This window comes from Ammospiza nelsoni, chromosome 18 (assembly GCF_027579445.1).
Source record: "Ammospiza nelsoni isolate bAmmNel1 chromosome 18, bAmmNel1.pri, whole genome shotgun sequence".
Lineage (NCBI taxonomy): Eukaryota > Metazoa > Chordata > Aves > Passeriformes > Passerellidae > Ammospiza > Ammospiza nelsoni.
This window is the reverse complement of record NC_080650.1, coordinates 4,384,581-4,407,113: the sequence shown is the minus strand read 5'-3', so window position 1 is coordinate 4,407,113 and position 22,533 is coordinate 4,384,581. Positions and strand designations below refer to the sequence as shown.

General features: G+C 47.7%; 1 protein-coding gene across 1 annotated transcript in view; it reads right to left on the bottom strand.

Moving 5' to 3' along the window:
• KIAA1671 (KIAA1671 ortholog) overlaps nt 1-11,067 on the bottom strand; it is a 66,373-nt gene extending 55,306 nt beyond the window's left edge. Inside the window, exon 1 of the mRNA XM_059485009.1 lies at nt 10,932-11,067. The gene's annotated coding sequence lies outside the window, so the exon portion shown is untranslated. The remainder of the gene's footprint in view (nt 1-10,931) is intronic.
• Nucleotides 11,068-22,533: the final 11,466 nt, after the last annotated feature.

The following is a 22,533-nucleotide window of genomic DNA, read 5'->3' as shown; positions in this document are numbered from 1 at the left end:
TTCCCTGAGCCAAAATCCCTTATGTCACCCTCTGCCCTGAACACACTGAGACATGAAATTCTTTTGCCTTTCAGGTTGCTCCCAGTGTTCCAACAGCTCTTTGATCTCTTCCTTGTGCACCGAGCCTGGCATTAAGTCAGGTAGGACATGGTGCTGCAGCAGGGTGCTGCCTCCTCCTGCCAGCCATCAATAAACTGCCCTGAGCTGCACACCCAGAACAAACCTGCTCTGTCAACACAGCCTGACGCTGTGCCAGAGGAGCTGCTGCTGCTGCCTTGATGATAAGGCTCCTCTTTTCCCTTCAGTGGGCACATCTGGCTTTTCACATATGCAGGAAATAGGTTTGTTCCCCACATTAATGCAAATGCCCAGCTCAGAATCACTGGCTGGGTACTGCCAGCCTGTACAAGTGCTCCTTTGGTTGCCTGTGAGCAGGGCATTGTTACCAGAAATTCACAAAGGAGCTTCCTCTTCCCCTAAAGCCCCAGGAATGGAACAGAACACAGAGGGTCGTGTGTGAGCCAGAGCAGTGATGCTGCATTTCTCCTCATTTCTGAACAAAAGGATGTTTAAGCCAAGAACTCTGACAGCAACAAGCCTGCACATGCATTGTACACTACCTTGTTCTTCAGAAACACAACATTATTCAGCAAAATCAAGGCCTGTAATGAATTATTGATAACACGTACACCATCCAAAAGCTTTGTGAGTACTAAACAATCTCCTCCAGCTCCCTACATGCTTGAGAAAGCACAGAAGGGGAAAAAATGCCTATTAATTGAAAGACAACAGTTCAGGCACTACAAACATTAATGTATTTATTGAGGGGGGGGTGAAAGAAAAAGAAATAGCTGGAGTGGGAAAAACCCAGCTCTGAAATCCAAATGGTGGCACTGGGAACCTGGGAGTGCCTGGATGTGCACAAGCACTGGTGTGGAACATCCCCAGCACAGGGACAGGAGGCCCAGGGAACCCCAGGGCTGCTCAAACCACACTCACAGCTTTGGCACAGAAGGGCATCTTTAACCACAAGTGAACCCTGGGGGCTTTTTAACTTTCTGGGAAGTTTTAAGCACAGAGAGCAGAGAAGCACTTAAACATCAAAATGAAGATAGAAGAGTAACATGAAAACACTTGAAACTGATGGCCCAGTGTAGATACCACTTACATTTTAAGGCAGGGTAATAATAAATAGCTGACACAGACATATTTTGCATCTCACAAAAATCAGGAGGAGTGAAAGATCACAGGTTTTCCTCACCAGTTCATCCAGACCTGAGTGCCTCAACATGAGCACTCATTTGCCCATGAGCAGCCAGACCATGAAGCTTCCCTCAAATCACCCCCACCCAGCCACACTCACACCACAATTACAGCAGCCCTGGCACCTGATCCCAGCTTCTCAGAGCATATCCAAGGAAGGGATTTAGTAACCTGAAAACGATCTCACAGTGAATTTGGAAACACCCTTCTAAAGTTATTACAAAGAAGGATCCTTGGACTGAAATTTGACTTAAAACCACGATACACTGAGTTCTCCCAGCTCCTCAGCTCTCATGGCTGTCCCCACAAAGCCCCACAGTGAAGGATGACCCACTGATCCCGCTGTGGTCACTGTTAACAGCACTGGAGGCCTCTGGAAGGCAGAGACACTCACCAGCCTCAAGAGGCACAGCAAGTCCTGCAGCTGCTGAGAAATCTGCTGCGCCAACTCCCTGGCTGGCCTTTTTGGTATAGATCTGCAAGTTCAAAGGGTGCCATAAACTTGTCATAAAAACTGGCACTGCATCAAGAATTTCTGAAGCAGGAATCCCACCTGAGACAAACAGGAGCCACACCAATCCAAGGAACTGAATGTGAAGAGGCAAAGTTGGAAAGGAAATTAAAGATTCACATGTCCCAACATTTTTCACAAGACAGCAGCTGGTGAAGGACACTTCAGAAGTGACTTAGGCACAAAATTTAATTTCTTTTCATTTTCTAGTAATCTGCAGCTTTGAGACTTGATGAGCCAACAGGAGACACCTGCTCAGTGAAGAAGATTGGGCAATTTTTTCACTTTGTTTCATCACATATGAATCAACCAGCAAACCACAGACAAAAGGTCCGTGTGAACTACTGGACACAAACTCTGCCCAGGAACTGCCCTGGTCAGCCTGATGACTTCTCCTCCCCAAAGTCAGGTTCAAAAGCCAAAGTGTTCAAAAATCAGCATTAATAAAAAGCAGCCAGGCAGGCTGGAAGAGCTGTGCCTGACCAAACCTGCCCAGTGCTCAGGCAGAGTGTGGCCTGTCTGCTCTGCAGCAAAGTGATAAACGCCACAGATTCTGAAGTTTAATAAAAGCCAGTCCAACCTACTACAAACACTGTCTTGCACATTGGTAAACAGTTATAAACAACCTGCTGTTAATTATATATTTTAAAATATACACTCGTGCCTTAACAAGTTTTTCACTCCAGCCTTCAGCCCAGATGTGAGCAGGAGCAGAGCCATTAGATCTGACAAATTGTGGTGCTGATTCTCTCTGTGAGCAGCTCCAACCCTGGGTTTTGGGAGCTCAGTTCAAGCCCAGCTTTCCACGGTTATTAGACAAGACATGACAGAGAAGAGACCACAACCACTTCTACAGTCAAGATGAACAAAGATGGAAAAAGCTTAAGGTTAAAGTAACCATTTTCAGCATTTTTGAAGCGTGCAAATCTGACATGAAAGCTGTTAAATTAAAAATAAAATAAACTCAATGGAAGTGAAACAAAAATTCTGGAGACAATTTGAAAAATGTATGAACCTGCTCCTTACAGAGCCAAGCCTGTGAAAAAACCATCTCAGCCAGCCATAAATCTACAGTAGAACAAACCTGGATTCCAGATCAATTGCTTTGTACATTGTGTGCAACAGTCCAATATCAACAAAGAATGTTCTGTGCGATCATTACTTTACACATAGATCACACACACAGCACAAATAATCTCTGAACATTCTACATGTGCTGGAAGCAATACTATTTTTCAAAATATTCATTCTGTGAAGAACATTAACTGAACATTATGATGACTTGTAAGAATTATGATACATAAATCCATACATTTTAGAAGTATCTAATACTACTTGGATAAATGAATATATGTATTATAGAAGAACAGAAGCATTAGAAGAGACCTTAAAGCTCATCTCATTCCACCCCCTGCAACAGGCACTTTCCACAAACACATTCCCAGCATTTAAGAACAAATAAAGGAGAAAAGGCTCAATATGGTTCCTCAGAGGTGTCACTAATGGGGCCTAAGTTACACAGGTGCTTCAGCAAAGTGCCTTTGGGAGAGGAAAATATGTATTTCATCTTAAGGTTTCCATCATCTCCCTTCAATTTCCTCCTCATGCATGAGCACCAACATGACAGTGACACTATTCAAGCAAATATTTCACAGGAAGAACAGATCCACACAGACCTACAGCCACATTCCCTGTGTGTGACTACAACACAGGCTACAAGAAAACCTCTCCCTGCCCAAAACTAACCCTCTCTGCTCCGAGCACAGGGAAAAGGCTCCCATGGAATCTGCAAGCTCTGCAGAAGCAAAAGGAAGCACAATTCCAATATGTTTAACGACTGAATTAGCATAATGCTCACGAGGCAGAAAGCAGAAGCAGCCTCCCTGACCTTCTTGAAATGCTGACCTGCAACTATTGATGAGCATTTCCAATGGGTGCTGTGATTTACCCAAGGAAACATCACTGCCCTGTCAGGTGAGAGCAGGTCAGACACGTGGAGACCTCTCCAGCAGCCGCCACATCCACACAGGAACAGTGACTAAAACTGTGCTTAGGAGAGTAACAAAGACCTGAAGTTGTACTGGAAACTCTGATTAAATGAATCTCAGAGTGATTCATTTAATCTCTCCTTAGCAGACAGCAGCCACAGAGCTGCAGTGATTTAATTATTTTTTTTAAATATTCATTTTGTGAAGAACATTAACTGAACATTATGATGACTTGCAAGAACTATGACACATAAATCCATACATTTTAGAAATATCTAATACGACTTGGATAAATGAATATATCTAATATAGAAGATAAGTGTTAGAAGGGACCTTAAAGCTCATCTCATTCCACCCCCTGCCATGGGTAGGGACACCAGGTTGTTCCAAGCCCTGTCCAACCTGGTCTTGAACACTTCCAAGGATGGGGCAGCCACAGCTTCTCTTGGACAGAACTGCTACTGCTGCTCAAACATGCAAAAAACCCACTCTGCACCATGTTTGCAGCAGGAACAGGATGGTATTTAGCTAACTCTGCAGCCGTCATGTTGCTGAAAACATTCTAATGACAGATTACACTAATATTTGACATTCAGTAGTGCCAATACAGTAAGACACTGTTTGACAACAATAACAACAGTGACATTTCTGTAAGGTCCCTCAGTTAGGGAGCGAGCCAGCCGTGCTGCTCAGCTCCAGCAGAAAGGCCTGTTGTGCTCCTTTGGGTCAATGAAGAATTCCCAGTGTTCTCATGAAATATCAAACAGTTGCAGTGGCCAGAAATTCCGACTCTGTTTTAAATCCTGCTTTGCTGGGCTCGTTATGGATGAGGCAGCTTTGTCCATGGAAAGCCTTGTATGGTTGAACATAGTCCCAGCAGATAAACATCCCTCCTAAATGTTGGCACAACTCCCTCCCTGCGAGGAGCCTTCGGTGCTACGGCTGCACTGAGACAGCCAAGCCCAGCACAGGCTCAAGGCTGGGCTCATTAAAAGAGCAAAATAAAGACAAACTTAAAATTCCGCTCCTGTTCGTGCCTTTCAAACTGTAAAATAACGATGGGTCCTCATTTTACAACGGCAGGAATAACCAGTTTTAGAAGTTGACGTTTATGAACATCACTTGTTGAAAGGCACTGAAAGCACATATTTAACCAATACTGTGATTACAAAAACAGTCACTATGAAAATATAAACAGAAGAGGCTGCTGTGTATGGCAACAATGTTGCAGCACTAAAAGCACACACAAATCCTCTGATTTTCATCCATTTCACTAAAACACTGGCAGCTTCCTACCCCTGGAAAGAGGTAGGAAGGGATATGAAGGATAACTACCAAAATGAAAAATAACGAAGTACAGGCCGAGCATCTTCACTCTTTCACCTCCTCCCCAAAGCACTAAACCCACATAGTTAAGATTTAAAGAACAGAATGCAGCAAAGTCCTTTTTCCTCTCTCTCTCTCTGCCATGCATGTCCCTGCAGCAGAGCTGGAATTGCCCGTCCGGAGCTCCGTGCAGGAACTGGGTCAAGCCCGGAGCTGGAGCTAACAGCCCACTCGGCTCCTGGCAATTCCCAGCCGAATGAAAGGGGTGTTTTGACCTGGAAATAAGGCTCGGATCTCCTCCCTGCCCACATTAAAGCCCATCTAACTGCGAGCAGTAGGACGAGCCTTACTCCATCCAAAGCTGTGGCATCGCTCTTTGGAGGAGCTGCTGGAGCGCACACGCTTCTCCCCTCCAAGTGAAAACTGGGGAGACACCAAACCTCCAGCAACCGAATTGTTATCTTTTCCTGCTCGTTACACCAGCCTAATGACCATCCTGACTCGTAATTACTACAATAGTAAGAAGTTTTCAGTTCTCACACTGCTCCAAGATCAACACTATCTCCTTTCAGGCAAGCAGAGGCTTTACTCTAGCCCAAAACTGGAAGTTTTGCACTTAATTCTGGTAAGAACTTTTAATGAACAAGCTCTGTAAGTGGCTTTAGAAGGGCCCAGATCCCCCCATCCCCAATGTTTAAGTGTGTGCTCATTGGACATGACTCAACCACAAACAAGCAGTGTTTTGGATAATAACCCTCTCTGTGCCCTGGACTGCTCAAGCTGCATCACCACAATCACACAACCCTCAGAAAACATTAATTTCCTCTCCTCGAGCGTGTTTTGTAGAGATGAAGAGCATAAAAAGAAAACTCAACTCCCATTGTCTCACCATAAGTGTAAGGCATTCAGGAACTGCAAAAAAATGTATTAACGATCTCCTATTTATACAGATGCACTGAAAAATATCCCCAAGCTGTTTGAAAGTGTTTTTGTTTGCAGAAATTCCAGCATTACATATTCCCAGAACAAAGAGAGTGGGAACCAAGAAAATAAACCTCCTTGATTTGAGAAAAGAATCTAAAGATAAAGTATGCTCCCATAAACAGCTTAATTTTAAGAGTCTGAATTCTTTAAGCCTGGGCCTGAGGAAAATCATCACCCAGTAGACTTAAATATCCTTTTGTGATCAGATGTTCAGGTCATACCAATCACGAGAATAAAAGGGAAACATTAGGGAGTTTTTTTAAGCAATAGCTGAAAATAGATAAAACAGTCACCACACTAAATTTAGTATGTTTTAGCAACACTCAATATCCAGGTTTTCATAAGAATTTGGTTTTCTTGCCAGTTAACAGAACTCAATACATGGGAAGTCCTCTTCACCTATAGAAGCTCTCTCAAGGCAAAAAGCAATTGACTTGCTCTGGCTTTGTTACTTGTAAATATTTTAATTATTCCTGGAACACGGCTTGAAAAGAATGCCCTGAGAGTTCAGAAGTTCATGGATGTCCTTCAGTCTCACAGAGAGTCAATGAAGGACACGAGAACAGAGAACCAACTTCACTTCTGACCCAGCAAGAAGAGTATCTCCTTGGAATCAGCAGTCAAATCTCACTGAAAACACATATCCAGGCAACCCAAGAGCCAATTCCTGAACATTTTTAGGAAAAGTCTGCACACCCAGCTGCCTAGGGCAGGTGCATCTCGAGTTTGTCAAGCGTGGAGTCTCCCAGTGAAGCTGTTAAACCTACCAAGCCTGTGGTCACTCTGAGGGCCGTGATTAGGATTCAAGACTGGTTGCTGTGGAGAGAATTCCTCAGCTCTCCTGATGCTATTATTCCAGTCTCTCTGGCTGCAAGCTCCAGACAACCACACAGTGGTTTACACTGCAAACCCTACTACCAACAAGCAGGCACTCTATACTTCAAGAGATTTCTGAAGCAAAAGCAAAAAATCTGTGGCTTTTGCCCTACAATGCCTTTGGGCAATTCTTACACACAAAACTAAAAACACACCTAAAAGCATTGCAACATTCCCAGGTTCCAGTCACCCCTGTGCACCAAACACAAACCAGTGATACAGACTGGGCTCACAACAGCATCACCACAAGCCTCATGCCTGGGCTTGCAGGACTGAGCATTTATTTCAGTCTCACTTTTCCAAGCAGCCCACAGCACGCAGCAGGATCTGCTGCTCCATAAAGGATTCACTGGAATGGTCCCTTCCTCCCCAAATGCTGCTTCCCACTTGAAAATTGAGCAAGCTGCACTTACCATAAGAAATAAATAAATTTATAAAATCAATTAGCAGAAAGGCTGCAGCACTGCATCATGAACATTGACCCAGCTCAGGAAGTGAAAGACTTCAAACCTCATGCAAGAAAACATTCCATGGAAATAAACAGCTTGAAAATAAGGAAAGAACAGCAACATTACACATAAATGGATGCAGAACACTCCAATTTAGACACACCCTCTTACTAGGCAAATTTTTCACTAACTATCCAGCATGACCAGTGCACTGCCAAAGGACATTTCCCTGGGTAGGGACAGTGCCAAGCTACCAACTTTTGTGGAGTGTCAATTTGAGAAATCACACCAAGGCTTAGAGAAATATATTGATCTATGAAGCTGCCCAATAAGAAACCAGCATGATTTTTAAGCACATGAGCAGCCAGGAGAGGAAGTCACATCTGTAAGTTGTCCCCAGCTGACACATTCAGGGAAATCCTCTCCAATGTGATCTTGAGCCCTGTCCCTGATCTGCACAGCACTCCCCACAAGCAAATCTACACCAGAATTTTCAAGACTGTGGGACGTTTTCTTATCTCTGTTTACAAACTCAAGGACAGAGAAATCAAATCAATTTGATTCACAGGTTACTTGGAAAATCTGCCAGAAGGGAGGAAGCTCCATGAGCAACAACCAAACAGGGAATAACTGCAGGGCAAGGACCAGGGAGTGAAGAGCAACACATTCATTACCACAGAGACTGAGCTCCTTTTTCACTCTGCACTAACCAAACACGTGCCAAAGAGAGGGCAGGTGACAGGACTGGTTTCAAAATTATCTAATAGCCAGAGAAACATGAGTGCTGAATGGAGCAGAGTCCAGGACAACACCCAAGCGAAATCACAGAGCTGTGCAAAGAATCCCAGGAGCAGGAATACCTCAGCTCTCCATCCACCTGGGACCTGCTGGTCAGGACTTGCTTCTTTCACATGTGCTCTGAATGTCACCTTGGGCACACGGGGCAGGAAGGGCTGGGAAACTTATGAAGCACAAAGTCTGAAATTCCTGCTTTCAGTAAAGCCTGTTTCCAAGTTGTAACTGGGGTTTTTTTCCCCCTTTGGAAGAAATCAGGTATTTGGGAAGCTTGTTGCCACTGCCACAGGAGTCTGCACACTTAAGGGGCTCAATTAACACCCAAGGTGATGGTGCTGCACATGGCTGAAAATGGAATTAAACAAAAATAAAAAAGAAATCCTGCAGCTACACAAAGCCTGAGTAGGGCAGAGAGAAAAACTGCTTCATCATCAGCCATGGAAATTTTCTGAATCCCTGGTTATCTCGTCAGGAGCAGCACAGATGGGGGACTGTGCCCTTTCTCCTGCCATAAGAGCAGCAGCTCCAGAACTGCAGCGTGAGCACAACCCTGGGGCTGGGGCCATGCACGCCCTTTACTGCCACATATAAAATGAGACAGCAAAAAAATGACAAACCAAAGTATACCAGTTGGAAACAGTCCTAGACTTTGCCTCCTTTTAGGGACTTTCCATACTGTGACTCTCCAGAGTGACTTGGTTCTGTGTCTTCTGTACATTGGGAAGGAAAGATTTAGCTTAGAATTAGCTCAGGGCATTGTCTGAAACAGAGGAAAAGTTTACACACCCATTTTCAATAAACTCTACACCTATCAAAAGGGAATTACAGGCTACAACATCTATTTAAATAGGATTCCAACCTCCTTAACTACCCTGAAGCACAAAGGCTTTATAGCTTTACTTAATAATAAAGATCTTTGATAATTCTTACAGGAAAAGGCAGAGCACATTGCAAAGAAAATGTTAGCGAAAAAAATGAGGGGAAAAGTTTATAAATTCTTGATAGATTTTTTTTTTTCCTGAGAAAGTCTTTACCTGGATTAAGCTGCCAGGCAGCTTTATTAGCATTTCTGCCACACAACTGTCTGCTTCCCTACACACCCTGCAAACGTCACAGGAAAACAAAGAAAACTCCCATTTTTACGTGGTCGTTAGAAAGATGCAAATCCTTCTGGTTTGTGGAGGAGAGACCAGGAAAAGAAAATGCCAACAACCTTCAGCTCTGGCAAAAAAGTACCTCAGTTACCCTGGAAACAGAGTTTACCCCTCAGCAGACAAGGAAAATTGCCTGCAATTACCACCCCGGAGTAAAGCACCAGTTTGGACAAAACATCAATTTCTGTTTGCTGCAGCTCCTTTAACGCGATCCCAGTAATTCATCATGAGCAATATTTGAGCTGGAATGGAATTCTATTCCCAAACCCCAAAGAGCCTGAGCTCTGTTACCAGACCTGCAGGTATAATCAAAGGTTACAATATCTCCTAATGGCACAGAAGAGCTCTGCCATCTGCCAAGTGCGATTTCCCCTAATCCCATTCCTCGCACACAAATCAGAATCGCCCGGATTACGCCACAGAAATAGAAGTCAAGTCAATACCTGAATCCACGGGATTAATCTCCCACCTCCAGACGGGAGAAAGGCAAGAACAGCAACAATGCTGCAGGCAGGCTCAGGAAGGCAAAGCTTTCCACCCGGCTCCGTGCAGCACCGCACAGGAAATTCTGGGATTTCACCTATTAGCTTCACCCATCCACAATCCCAGCGCTGCTCCCTCCCAAATCCGAGCGCAGAACTCCGTGCAAATTCAAGGAACTGACCTCCACGTGATCTTTTGGAGCAGCTATTTCCACCCACAAGCAGCACTCCAGGTCTCTCCGTGCTCACATAAATCGCTTGGATTTGGAGTTAGGAGGGAAAATTAACAAATGAGCTGCGCATCACCAGAACGACACAAATCTGTCCGCCCAAGTGCTTCCAAAACAAAAATACATGCCCCTAGCAGGGGGGTTGGAATGAGATGAGGTTAAAATCCTTTCCAACCCAAACTATGCTGAGATTCTATGCACACACGATGCCAACAAACAAAGCTATGTGCATCTTCAATTCAAAAGCAGCATGATGACTTTAAACTGGCACTTCCAAGTAATTTTAACGAGCAGATTATATATTTCCCAAAATCCAAGGCATTAAGGAGTCACATACCGCTCTGGGGAAAGCCTGAATCCTTCCTGCTCTGCCCAAGGAGCCGCCGCCCGGCTGTAAACCGGGGGGGAGAAACGGGGAGCATCTTTATTTGTCCATTTAAGACCTCCAAGCACATTATCATCCCTAATCCAGAGAGGAACAGATAATTGCAGCCCGCGTGGATTACAAAATTACGCTCTAATCCTCAGCGCCACGAGCAACACCACCGTCCACCAAAAACCACCTACAAGCCCTCCCCACCTCCAGCCGCCGAATCGGAACCACGGGGCTTTTTTAGAGGGGGGCTTTTCCTTTCTTTTCTTTTTAACCCTCGAGGACAGCAGCCCTCGGTCTGACGCAGTGAGGAAGGAGCAGCCGGGCGGTCCGGCAGCGGGGCTCGGGCCATGCGGGAGCGGCGAGCGCACCCCGGGCACGGGACCCGCTCCCCGTTCGAGGCGGGCGAGGCACCCCCGGGGAAGCGGGGAAGCGATTCCCGTGCCGGCCCCACGGCTGAGCGAGCACTGCCCGCCTTTGTCCTACCCAGCAGCACTCACCCAGCCGAAGCACCGGCTGCTCGCTCCGCCAAACCGGGCGCCGGCTCCGCCGCACCGGGGAAGTTGCTTGGAGTGAAGTTGGGCGCGCAGCGGCCTTTCCCCCGCGGCGGCGGCGGGCGGCGAGCGGCGGCCGGGCACGGCCGGGGGCGGGGCGGGCAGGGGGCCGTCCCTCGGCGCTTCCCCGGAGCGAGGGGCTGCGGGAAGGCGGCGGGAGGGCGGCGGGAGGCGGGAATGTCCCGCCCCGGTGCCGGTCCGGCCCCTTCGCCCCGGCGGCCGCGGGGCCCCGCGGGAAGCGCCGCTGTTGCCATGGTGACCGCGCGGTGCGGGCCGTGGGCGGGGCTTCCTCCGCGCAGCGCGGCCGCGATTGGCTCCGCCCCGCTCCACCTGCTCCGCTCGGGGCCGCGGGTTCGAGTCCCGGCACCGCCGTCCCGAGGGACAGCGGCTGGGCGTGGGTAGGGCTGGAAAATGTGGGGTGTGTCAGGATTATTTTACTGTGTCTACTTCTAGACAAGGATAAATAAAAATGGGAGATACTGGAGAGGGTCCAGCAGAGGCCACAAGGATAATGTAATTATCTATCTAAATCTGGAGCATTTTTGTGATGAGGAGAGACTGCAGGAGCTGGGCCTGATCAGTCTGGAAGGAATCTCATCAATCCATACAAACATCTCAAATCGTGTGCCAAGAGGGTGTTTCCAGGCTCTGTTCAGTGGTGCCCGATGATAAGGAGTAATAAACACAAGATCCACCTCAGTATGAGGAAGAAGCTCTTCTCATGGAGGGTGCCTGGCACTGGGACAGCTGCCCAGGGAGGAGTCTCCCTTTCTGAACACGTTCCAAACCCACCTGGATGCAATCCTGTGTCACCTGCTCCAGGTGACCCTGCCTTGCTGGACTGGATGATCTCCAGAGGGCCCTTCCTACCCCATCTGCTCTGGGATTCTGTGATTCAAATCAGTGGAACAGGCAACAGCTGCGTCCCTTAGTCAATGAGATCCTTGAAAACTACAAGCTTTAAGGATCTGAATCAAAAAGTTAATGTGTCTATGTAAACATTGGTAACTTTCAAAGCCAGTACATTCTATAGCTGAACTATGTTTCTTACAGTAATAAAAATCATACCTACAGGTTAGAAAGACCCTGCCCAGGTGAAGACCCTTCCCCTGGGCATGTGGAGAAGCAACTTGCATGGAAATTACTGACAAATCCTAATAAAGGATTGTGCTTGGAAAGTTACTAACTCTGAATTTCTGTGTATAAATAATAGCAGGAAAGTCCGGTGGCATGTGCTGGATTTGTGGAATATACTGAGCACCCAGGCTGCACAACCCTGAAATAAATAATCAATGTCTCTCTCAATTGTGTCATTATTGCCTTGTCGCACACCAGGTAAAAAATCCAATTTTGTGGCTACCAGTGGCAGCCCCTTGGCCACCACTATCCTTTTGTCACCCTCAGGGCAGCACAGCTGTGGAGCCCAGTCCAGGGAACATTGCCTCAGAGCAGAGAAAATCAGAAACGGAACATTTCAGACCAGGGAGTGTTTCTCTTTAGTCCCTTCAGGAATGGCACCCAAGTCATGGGATCTGCCCACTGGCATCCTCTCCATGCCACAGCTGTCACAGTTCAAGAGCTCCAAGTGCTGCTTTTTGTCATTACCAAAGGTGTGGCTCCCTGTCGAGGAGGCCAAAGTCGGCTGGGCTTCGAGGCGAGGCCATGACTCATGGCAGGAGGAAGGAGAGTGTGGATGATGGGCTGGCCAGGGGCCAGGGTGATGCCATGGCACAAGGAAAATGCATCTCCATGTCCTCATCCCAGCTCTTGGCAGGACAGTGAAAGACCAGGCAGCAGGTCTTGTGTCCCTGCTCTCCATGGGGAACTCATTCATCTGCCTTTAATGAGCCCAAACCTCCTTCTGTTGCAGGCACAGGGCTCCTGAACCAGTGGATTTCTCCATTATCCATTCCAAGGGAGCAGACAGAGTTTCTGTAGCTGCCCCTTAGCAGGTGCATGGATGGGAGCAGGAGGAAAAGTTTCAGCAGCAAAAACATCCAGCCCTGTAACAACAGCAGGAATATGGAGCTCGCCTTGCCTCCTCTGTTCCCACCCACATCCCATTTAAATTAAGATCGCTTTCCCACAGCTTCCCCCCTTGCTCCCAAAGCAGGATAATATAGGTGTTTCCCCCACCTTAGCAACACTTTCATCTTCACCACACCAAGGGATCCCAATTCCATGACTCATTTGCCTTTTCACTTTTCCAGAAGCCAAGCCATAACCCATCCCCTCAGCCAGCACCCTCCCTGCAGTTCTGGTGGATGAGGGAGATCCATGGCTCGGATCAGCGCCTCTGCCAGGAGGGTGTTCCTGCCTCTTACACCTCTTTGAAGCAGTTCTTTTTTCCACCCAAGGCTGGGAATCTGTGCTCCAGCACACAGGGCTCGCAGCAAAGTCATAAGGAATGCGAAAAGAGCCTGATCAGTTATTCAGGAGCCATTTAATGGCAGCTCCCTCCACAAAAACACCTACACAGTGACAGAGCCGGAGAACTGGGCACGCCAGGCTCCGGAGGCCTCACAGCCTGGGAGCCGCATTCAAATGGACACTTCAAGAGAGAAGCCCTGTTCCCAAGGAGCTGCTGTCTTGTTTCCCACTGTGTGAGGAGCAGCCTCAGCGTGTGCCTTGGTGAATGCCCCAGGAGATGAGACCTGGGAGCTTCAAAGAGGCCACAGAAACTCGGCCTGGTTGGAGCTATAGCAGGCCTGAGGCAGAGCCGCGGTGGTGGCGCTGAGGGGCACAGAGCAGGCCCAGGCCCGACCCTGTGGGGCCTCAGGGGCCAGATCCTCACCCAGCCCTTCTTGCCTTGGGGACACCCTGAACCTGTGAGAAAGGGAATGGATGTAGTGCAGGGCCAGCACAGAGCTGTGGGACTGGCGGTGCTGCACTGGGGAGATGAGAACCCCCCAGCCGTGACAGCCCAGCTCTTGCACCCCAGCTCTGGCACCAGGCAGAATTGTCATCCCACTGCCACAAATGACACCCCAGTGGCACCCCAGTGCTGCTGCTCCCTTAGAATCATACAATTATTTGGGTTGGAAAAGCCTTCTAAAACCATCAAGTCCAACCCCAGCCCTGCCCAGGCCACCCATGTCCCCGAGCTCTACATTGACACATCCATTAAATCCCTTCAGGGGTGGAACTCCACCACCTCCCTGGGCAGTCTGTTCCAATGCCTGACAATCCTTTCTATGAAGAAATTTCCACAGAATTATCCAATCTAAACCTCCCCTGGCACAGCCTGAAGCCATTCCCTCTGGCTTTGTCCCTTGTTCCCTGGGAGCAGATCTGATCCCCACCTGGCTGCACCCTCCTGTCAGTGAGTTGTGGAGAGCCCTCCAACTCCCTCAATTGCTCCTGGTGCTCCACACCCTTTCCCAGCTCTGTTCCCTTCCCTAGACATGCTCCAACACCCCAGTGTGTGTCCTACAGTGAAGAGGGTGAGGACAGGACCTGGCATGTGGCACAGCTCTGGCTCCTGGAAAGGTTCTTCCCCTGTGCTCTGTCCCCACCTGAGACCCTGCATGAATCTTTGTCCCACTGTGTTTATCAGCACTTAGCAGAGCAGAGGTGACCCCAAAAGGGGCAGAGTTAAATGCAGAGCCCTGGCCTCTCACCCCATGTATATGAATTAGGACTGTAATTCCACCCTGCAGTGTGGATGGCAATAGTGAACGGACGCTCCCAGACCCATCTTGCAGACATCTGAGCTTTGACCCTCTGTTTTATGACTTCACTGGAGCCCTCAGAGGGATGGCAAGCAGCAATCTACAGTGAAGGAGTGCCTGCACTCAGAAAAGAATGACAGATCCCTTATCTGTGAAGTTTCCATTCTTCAGATACAGTTTTCAAACAAAAGGTTCCACTCCTCAGATGAGTAATGCCACTGTTTCTCCTCTCCACCATACAATTAACTTCCAGGCTGGGATTTCTTCAGAACTGAGCTAAGAATGGCATAAAGCAGGGAGCACCAGGGAATGTTCCCTGCTCGGGTGATTTAGCTCCTCTCACACGGCCTGTCAGTGCCCTGCAGTGGAGAAATGGGTTAATTGCAAATGGCACACGGACACTGCCCATGGCACACCTGCACAGTGAGGGCAGGGACAAACACAGAGGGGCCCAGGCAGACCCCCCTCAGCCCCTGCTCTCATTCCTGTCTCACTCCTGCCTGATTCCGGCGAGTGTGACAAAATCCCCTCCTTTGTTCCAGCCAGGAACAGTCTCCCTCTCTTCCTGCTAGGCCAGTTGCTCCTGTTATGTGAAAAGGTGGAGGTGTATGCAAAAACTGCCTGTCTGGGTCAGGGGAACACTGATTTTCCAGTGCTCCCCTGCTACCCTTCCCAGGCCCACGTGGCATTGAAATGCTCTGCCCCTCAGCAGGGAAACACTTCAGTGTCCTGCCTTGCAACCTTCCACCAGGTAACTGCTCCCACAAAATTCAGATGTCACAGGCATCTTTTATGAAAAATCCTTTCCTTAGGATTTTTTCCTCCTGAGAAGCTGAGAGGCCTCAGGAACAAAATGCAAACATTGATTATCTGCTGCTGTGGAATGCAACAGGTGCATCTGTGATTGGTCTCATGTTGGTTGTTTCTAATTAATGGCCAATCACAGTCAGCTGGCTTGGACACAGAGCCTGAGCCACAAGCCTTTGCTATCATTCTTTCTTTTTCTATTCTTAGCTAGCCTTCTGATGAAATCCTTTCTTCTGTTCTTTTAGTGTAGTTTTAATGTAATACATATCATAAAATAATAAATCAGCCTTATGGAACATGGACTCAGACCCTCGTCTCTTCCATCATCCTCAGACCCCTGTGAACACGGTCACATTCAGAACTGTTGGTGACAGCTCAGGATGAGCCCCAGGAGGAAACAGGCTCCCCACACACCTCAGGCACTGAGCACTGCAGGAGGGTGCTCCACTGCCCACTACATAAAATCTGCATAAAGGAAAACAGGAAATCCTCCCACTCTCCATCACCACCACAGCAACTATCCTTAAAAGTTCCTTTCCCACCTCTTTTTGCTCATCCACCATGGAAATCAGTGCAGAGCAAGTGCCTGGCTCGGAGCACAGGGAGGGCACAGCCCTGGCACTGCCTTCCCAATAAAACCCCACTGGCCATGGGGTTGCTGCCTCTCCCATCCTCAAGTTTGACTCAGGAACAGGGCTGGGAGGAGGAAAGCAGGAGAGAGAGTCCTGTTTTAGAGGGAATAGTCTGCTAAACACATAGCCCTTGTGAAGGCTGAGGTCTGCCAGGCCCTGGAAAGGGCATCACCCCTCTGAGGGGGTGTGGAGCCTGTGGGATTCACTGTGGTGTCCACATAATATTTCTTCCTCCAGAAAGGAGAAGTTTGAGAAGGCAGAACTATCAAGCCTCATCTGCTGAAAGCAGCCATAGCCAAGGAATCCTTGACTAAAAAACAAGGATAATTGAGTGTCAAATTTGTATGTATAATGCTCTCCAGTAGGAAGGAGCTGTTAGATTGCACCGTCACGGAGGTTCCAGTGCAACAGAGGGAAGAACCAGTGGGTGTGGGATTGTTGCCAGTTATATAATCCCTGGTGGTTTTGCCTGCACTGGTCTGGGTGAGGACATGGCCCCATCCTGATCCCTGTGCTATCAGCCAGCAGCACATGGCCAGGCTTGGGGGGCTGTGGGGAGAACAAAGGGATGCAGATTTCCTGGGAGTCTGCTTTTGTTTTGCCAAGCAGAAGAGTGACTCAGATTTCAGAGCACTCCTGTAACCCAGCCAACAACAACACGTCCTTAGTCACGGCGGTAAAGCTGAGGATCTGTGTTCCATTTGCTGGACTAAAAAAAGCTCAAACTCATCCACCCAAGGGCCAGGTCAGTCACTAAACCAGAGACTGAACCCCGAGTTGTGTGCAATGACAGCAGCATCTTCCTCCCCAACAACCTCTCCACTCCTGGAAACTACTCAGAAAAATCCACTGAACCAGCACAGATAATCTGGGTTCTGCACTATCACAGAACTCTCTGATAACTCCTAAGCACTCACATGTTGTTCCAACAGGGCTGCCAAAGCCTTGCAGAAATGCTTTCACTTCCTGAGAAATGCTCCAGGAAACAGCACCATACTTCCTTGTGCTTAAGGGCTGGCTTAACACATCCCTGTGCTGTTGTCTCCTGGATCTGAGCTCGTTTTTCATGGCTGTGAGGTACATCCACAGCTCATTGGAAATGCCTGAGCATGGATTGCTTCACCTCAATTGTTGCAATCAAAGCAAGCAAAAGGAGAATTTAAACTGATAAAGGGGAGGTTTAGATTGGAGTTTTGGAAGAAATTCTTCCTTGTGAGAGTGCTGAGGGCCTGGCACAGGGTACCCAGAGAAGCTGTGGCTGCCCCATCCATGGAGGTGTCCAAGGCCAGGTTGGATGGGGCTTGGAGCAACCTGGGATGGTGGAAGGTGCCTCTGTGAGTGAGATGGACTTTAAGGTCCCTTCCATCCCAAACAATTTCATGTTGCCCTGAGATTCCCAATCCCAGACTAACAAAATCCCCGTTGTACAGTCCTCCATCCCCCAGTGCTGCAGGGCTGGGTAGGGACCCAAGGCTGTCAGCCCCTTACCCTGCATCAGTCAGGTGCTGCTGCCTGTACAAACTGGGGCTCTCTGCAGGATTTACCCAGTGATTTATACAGCTGTGGATCAGCTTTTGAATTTTCAGCTTCATTTTCCTTTGCAAAAGGCCTCTCTGAAATAGGTGCTGGAGCACCTTAAGGCAGCAGAGAGAGCTCAGGGTGTTGCCAGGACAGCACCCACCTGGGCAGATGTTTGTGCCAGGACTCAGCATGTCCATTCATGCATGTTAACAAGGGCTATAAATACTCTGGGTCCTTCAGTGTGCCACGTGCCTGAGCCTGGCAGGAGGGTGTGTGAGGATGAGCACTCCCAGCTGGGCTCACCAGCACAGCCCCCAGTGCCCCCCATCACACCCAGCCCTGGGCCACAGCCAAACTGGTTCATCTGCCACTGGTGCATCTGCCACAGCCCCCTGGGAGTCAAAGGATTGGGAGCAGAGGGGCAAAATAGAGCATGGAAAGTCCTGGGGCTGCCACCACCCCTCGGAGGAGCTCCTATAATCCAATCCCTCCTCAAAATCTCCTGAAGAGCCCTTGCTGACAAGGAGTTGGAATGGTTTCTCTTCCTTCACAGGACAGAGCTGCTCCACCAGCTGCTGTCTCCTGCACTGCATGGAGGTGGCAACTGATGGAAATTTCCATGCACTTCAAAGCACAGCCTCAGGATAGCTGCTTTTGTGAGAAACTAACCCAAGTTAAAAATTAATGAAATTCTCTTTTAGGATCATTTACTTTCCTCCATCCGAAAGGCAGGAATTTTGCCAGTCTCTCTGCTCAGAGCACAGAGCAGTCCTGCTTTGGCACCTTGGGGATGTGGCCTCTGGGGGTTAGGTTGCCAATTAATATCAGGTAATTAACACATTTGCAAGGGCTGGTTGAATCCCACCCTGGCATTTTGCAAACTCTGCATGTTTGGGGAGTGTCTTCATCAGCTTTTGAAGTTCTGAGCTGTGAGCTCCCTGCAAACCTCAGCCTGCACTGGAAACTGGGGCTGGGCCTTTAGAGCAAACATGCTTCAAGAAGCAAACATATTAAGGATTAATTAAATACCAGGATTTATTTAATTAAGCCTCTTCTCATAAGTAGGTAGAGGCAGGAATCTGGAGCCAGCATCCAGCTTTCCTTGCATTCCCATTTTTAGAAGTACTGATAAATTCTGTGCTGCTTAAAACACAACATTGGGGTGATGTGGACCCCTCCAACAGCAGTGCAGGAACTGACACCACAGAAAGGAGGCTGGGGACACCTCTTACCTATTTCCACACCTGGCATCCCCCCATGGTACAGCTGGAAAATCCACAAGCACCCAAGGATTTTGTGAAGTCCACAGGGGTGACAAGTGCCAGCCCTGAGCAGGGAGCATAGGCAGCTTGTCCTCCTCATGTTTTTGATGAGAAACTTGTCCCTCCTGTTCCCTGCAAGAAAGGCACCATGGCCCATCCTACCACTGCCAGTTGAAAGGTCTGGAGACTGATCCAGGAAATACTGAGGCAAGAGAACGACATCAAGTCCAAGGTTATTTTGATCACCATTGCGGAATGCACTCCCTCACCTCCTGCCCAGCTCACCTGGCAGCACAGGATCACACACAGGTACAAACCATCACCACCACGGCCCAGCTCTGGGCTGCCACCATGCCAGGGCCCTGTGTCCCCACAGGATCACACACAGGTACAAACCATCACCACCAGGGCCTGGGCTGCCACCATGCCAGTGTCGCAGACATCTTTTTATGAAAATCCTTTCCTTAGGATTTTTCCTCCTGAGAAGCTGAGAGGCATCAGGAACAAAATGTAAACATTGATTATCTGCTGCTGTGGAATGCAACGGGTGGGTTTTTGATTGATCCACGTGGATGTTTGGAATTAATGGCCAATCACAGTCAGCTGGCTCAGACTTTCTGTCTGAGCCACAAACCTTTGTTATTCATTCCTTTCTATTCTTAGCTTAGCCAGCCTTCTGAGAGGAAACCTTTTCTTCTATTCTTTTGGTATAGTTTTAATGTAATATATATCATAAAATAAAAAACCAAGCCTTCTGAAATATGGAGTCAGATCCTCATCTCTTCCCTCATCCTCAGACCCCTGTGAACACCGTCACATGCCAGGACCTTCTGTCACTCCCCATCTGCTCTGTCTGGGGCAGTTCATTCCATGCAACACCAAGGGCCTGGCCCAGCCCTTCCCCAGTGCTTTTCCTCCTCTTCCATTGCTCTGTTTCACCATCAGTTTAATTCTCCACATTCTAGGGGTATAGAGCAAGAGAACGGACACAGGTGACAGTGCCAGCAAAGCCAAGGAGGTGTCACTGCCACACATCTGCCCAGAGCTCAGCAAAGCTGGACTGAGCAGAGGATGGGGAAAAGTGAGGACCATGAGGGTGCAAAAAGGAGCCCAGGTCCCCCCCAGCACAGGGGACACTCACCATGAGCAACAGGAGGCTCTGAAATCCATGAGCAGCATGGAAATACAGAGCATTTTGGGCACTCCCTGCTCAGGGTATCCCCATCCACTGCTTCCCAGGGACCACACAGACAGAAAAACCACCAAGATCTGATTGATTTGAAAATACATTAACCATAGAGAATAGAGCTTTAATTTTTCTTTCTCAACAACAATAAGGAACAGTTTACATTTAAAAAAAACCCCAAAAGCATGAATAAAATAATATAAAACAGATATTATACCACAGTGTGGAATTCAGATAATCTAAGAACATTAGCAGCACTTCTACAAATAGATTAAAAGCTGTAAGTGCTCATTAAGCTCAGATCGAGCAACTCCCAGAGACCAGAATGGCACTGAACAGAGAAAAGCAGCAATTCTGTGTAGGGCAACAGAAAAGTCTAATGCCAGGACACCAGATACATTCAAATCCCTGTGCTGAGGGGTAATTCCCTGTCCCACAGAGCCCCCACGATGGCTGTCACACCCTGCTGCCCTGCCTGGCTCTCCAGAACACTCCTGGAACAAGGGAAGTGACAATCGTGGGTCTGAGGTTACATCCACGTTGCATTTTCAAAGCTTTTCATCAATTCTGTTTGGGAAAACAATTTCTTCCCTGGCTTCTGGGAATTGCTCTCCAGAGAGGATGAATTTCTGGGAATTTTAAGTCAATCTTACATAGCCACAACAATGACATTTTTAGTTTCTCAGTATCCAGGATCAGGATTTTCAATTCTTTATCGTCCTTAGCAGCAAAGCCATACTCATTCCTAAAGCCTCCATGTATTTAAGATCTTGTGCATAGTTAATTTATAAAAAATAAATTAAAAGAGGATAAATGGTGTTTTTCTCCCCTCATCAAAGCACTGATGCAAAGTGCCCTTGCTCCCAGTCACGTCCCACTGCTGATGGCTACAAAGCCACCATGGAGAAGGGACTGTCCCCTGCAGCACCATCCATGGGCTCTCCATGTGCAAAACCCATCTATAAAAGGAAGCTATTAAACTACTGAACAGGAATTTAAGGTGGAATATGCACCAATCCAAAATTAAATTAGAAATTAGATTAGATTAGACACATTAAAAGACTTCCATGGCTATTCCAACCACATACATTCTTCAGGAAGTTCAGGATTCAGGCAAAGTTGGGAAGGAATCTACACACTGAGCTGTGTGAATGTGTGGCTATGGCATCAAATGGCCTCAGCCATGGCCCATGTGGCCACCAGAGGACAGAAATGTGGTCACACTGAGAACCACAATTGTTTAGATGCCTTAATCAATGAAATATTGCTTATTCAGGGCAATGAGAATGCTGACCTTAAGTGGAAAAGCAGGAACAATCAGTGGCATTTGATCTACTTCAGGGCATCTGAAAAAGCTTTTACAGGAATTTCTGACACAGGTTCTGGTGAGTTCCAACCCTTCCATAGTGCTGGAACTCCATCTCTACATTGTGCTCTATCAGTTTGTGCTCACACAAGAGTAAAATGCTGAAGACAAGCCCAGAACTGCTCAGAACTCAGGGAAATTCCCAAATGGAACGAGAAATAAGACAGAGGTTTTGATGACATGATCATCATTTTGGTCCTACTGATCAAATGCTCAGAGAAAAGGGATTTGTGCCTCTAGATCTCTGTGCCTCTAGAGAAAAGGAATTTAAATATTTTAAGATATTACAAAAGCAAAATTAGGGGATGAGAATCCCAAAACTAAAGTGATTTATATATTGTAAGATATTTTAAAAGCAAAATTAGGGGATGAGAACCCCAAAACTGGTCCCATCCCTGGTCAGAGGCCCATTGGCTACTGTGGCTCCCAGTGCAGGGGATCAACCTCAAGTCCAGGAAAGAGAGGGGAAATAGGCAAAATAAGTAATAAATAAATAAATAACCAAGAATAATAAGAACTTCATCCCATAAACTGCTCTTGGCCACAAGGCTTGTGTCTCCAGGGATTTTGGGACCCATCTCTTCAACAGTTCCATGTCTCAGCCTTTTTTCCACCTGTCACTGACAAGGGCTGACACCTGCAGTGCCACTGCTGGCTCACATTGCACTACCAGGTGCATTTGGATGAGTTAAGGGATGTTCCCCATGCCAGGGGTTGGATGAGAGCAGGACTGGGACACAGCAGGAAGTTCCCCACAAAAAAAAAAAAAAGAAGAAAAATCTCTCAGTCTTCGTGAAAAACATCCACAACAAAGCCATTCAGGGACTCAACACAGCAAGAGAAAAACTCCTATGAAAATCACACATTTAGGAACAAACACAACTTCTAAAGGGTCTGACACCAGAAGAGATGGGTACCAGGAGCTCGTTGGAAGGTTGCAAGAGCAGAAAGCTCAAATGCAGGAAGAGAATCCCATTTGAGGAACACAGGGCCAGGACAAACACTCAGTGGATTTACACACACTGACGTTACCTGAGCTCAGCACAAACCCCACAGCAGCGTGGGTGCTCAGGAGGGTGAGATGGGAGCTGAACTCAGCCCAT